Here is a 2,500-nt window from a genome sequence, read left to right on the forward strand (position 1 = left end):
AAATATAAATTACATTATTTCCACATTTATCATTTATTTCTAACGTTAATGGGTCCAGTTATGGTCTAAAACACACATCAAAGGCCTAGCCATAAAGTGAAATACAGACGAATTAATGACAAAGGGGGAAAAAAAAAATTGTCGGCACAATAGTCACGTTCACGACCACTAGGGGCCAAGCAGACGCCATGACAACCTCCCCCCCCATCATGGACCTCCCAGCCCTGACCTGGGCTATCTATAACAGCCACGACCTACGTCTACATCATCATGGAAACCTAAAAAAAAAAAAAATAAGGTCAACACGAGGGAATTTCAATTACCTTAGTGTAGTTGGTTGGTGTGCCGCCAGGGGAGCCACGAGCGCTCTCCTCCTCCCCTAGTCACGTGAGGGTAAACAATGTCTTCTATGGGGTTTTCCTGGACACACGAGACACACACACTCACAATATACTCAACTGGTAGTTTATATTCCCTTCAAACGTCGTCCTTCCCTAAATTTAAGGTATATTTTAGGTGATTTTAGGGTCGGGCGCGGAGGGACGAGCCCGGGTGTCGCGGCTTTCAAAAAATAATTCTCGTTTTCTGTGGCCTGGCAGACTGTTGCGAAGTGTGCGTTAATATCCAAATTATTCATATAAATCATACATAAATGAGCAATTGATAGCATTTATATAAATCTAAAATTTATTTTCATTTTATTTGTCTATGAAAAAGAGGCAGAGAACAAATTAGTAATAATTAAACTTCATAATTCCTGCAGACTCGAAGGTTGGCATTACGTCATCACGTCAACAAATTATATATATATATATATATATATTTCTCTTTTTCTTTCATACTATTCGCCATTTCCCGCATTAGCGAGGTAGCGTTAAGAACAGAGGACTGGGCCTCAGAGGGAATATCCTCACTTGGCCCCCTTCTCTGTTCCTTCTTATATATATATATATATATATATATATATATATATATATATATATATATATATATATATATATATATATATACTGAACATATAGACGGCAGTAAGGTAGAAAATCACATCTCGCTAGAAGGCAAAAGCTTATCTTAGTGAATTATAAAAGATTGTATTTCTGAAATGGTTTTCATCTTCCAGTAATGTCGTATGATCCAACAAGTTCTCCTCCTTAACTCTGGCCCTAAACTTACCACACCTGTGTCACATGTGTCAGCAGGTGTACACCTGTGTCACATGTGTCAGCAGGTGTACACCTGTGTCACATGTGTCAGCAGGTGTCAGGGATAATTGTGTATTACTTGGTCGTCATTAATGTCCACATGTATTTCAGGGATCAATTATAATTTACATGTTCCTAACTCAATTTATTTGTTCGTTTCCACTGAAGTCATTTCTGTATTTTCCCTGTACAACATGGTGCAATTTTTTTGTTTATTTATTTACATTTCCATCCGAAATCTAGCTAATAATTATTTATCTATTTACCTCTTCTGGTCTACTAACACAAACCCCCAGACCCCAACGTGAAGATCTAACCCCCCTGTTCACCCCCTCCAGACCCCACCGTGAAGACCTAACCCCCCTGTTCCTTCCCAAGACCCCAACATGAAGACCTAACCCCCTGTCCCCTCCCAAGACCCCAACGTGAAGACCTAACCCCCTGTCCCCTCCCAAGACCCCAACGTGAAGACCTAACCCCCTGTCCCCTCCCAAGACCCCAACGTGAAGACCTAACCCCCTGCCCCCTCCCAAGACCCCAACGTGAAGACCTAACCCCCTGTCCCCTCCCAAGACACCAACGTGAAGACCTAACCCCCTGCCCCCTCCCAAGACACCAACGTGAAGACCTAACCCCCTGCCCCCTCCCAAGACCCCAACGTGAAGACCTAACCCCCTGCCCCCTCCCAAGACACCAACGTGAAGACCTAACCCCCTGCCCCCTCCCAAGACACCAACGTGAAGACCTAACCTCTTGTCCCCCAAGACCCCAACGTGAAGACCTAACCCCCTGTCTCCAAGATCCAACGTGAAGATCTAACCCCCTGTCCCCCAAGACCCCAAGGCGAAGACCTAAACCCCTGTCCCCAAGACCCCAGCGTGAAGACCTAAACCCCTGTCCCCAAGACCCCAGCGTGAAGACCTAACCCCCTGTCCCCCCAAGACCCCAACGTGAAGACCTAACCCCCTGTCCCCCCAAGACCCCAATGTGAAGACCTAACCCCCTGTCCCCCCAAGACCCCAATGTGAAGACCTAACCCCCTGTACCCCCAAGACCCCAATGTGAAGACCTAACCCCCTGTACCCCAACGTGAAGATCTAATCCCCTGTCCCCCAAGACCCCAACGTGAAGACCTAACCCCCTGTGTCCCCAAGACCCCAACGTGAAGATCTAACCCAACGTGAAGACCTAACCCCCTATCCTCCAAGACCCCAACGTGAAGACTCAACCCCCTTCCCCCCAAAACCCCAACGTGAAGACCTAACCCCCTTGTCCCCTAAACCCCAACGTGAAGACCT

At 46.2% G+C, this 2,500-nt stretch overlaps 1 protein-coding gene across 1 annotated transcript in view; it reads left to right on the forward strand.

Annotated features, from left to right (window-relative positions):
- Positions 1–2,500, forward strand: part of LOC139761506 (synaptotagmin-11-like) — a 42,464-nt gene that overhangs the window by 35,822 nt on the left and 4,142 nt on the right.

Source organism: Panulirus ornatus, chromosome 40 (genome assembly GCF_036320965.1).
Source record: "Panulirus ornatus isolate Po-2019 chromosome 40, ASM3632096v1, whole genome shotgun sequence".
In the NCBI taxonomy this organism is placed as follows: Eukaryota; Metazoa; Arthropoda; class Malacostraca; order Decapoda; family Palinuridae; genus Panulirus; species Panulirus ornatus.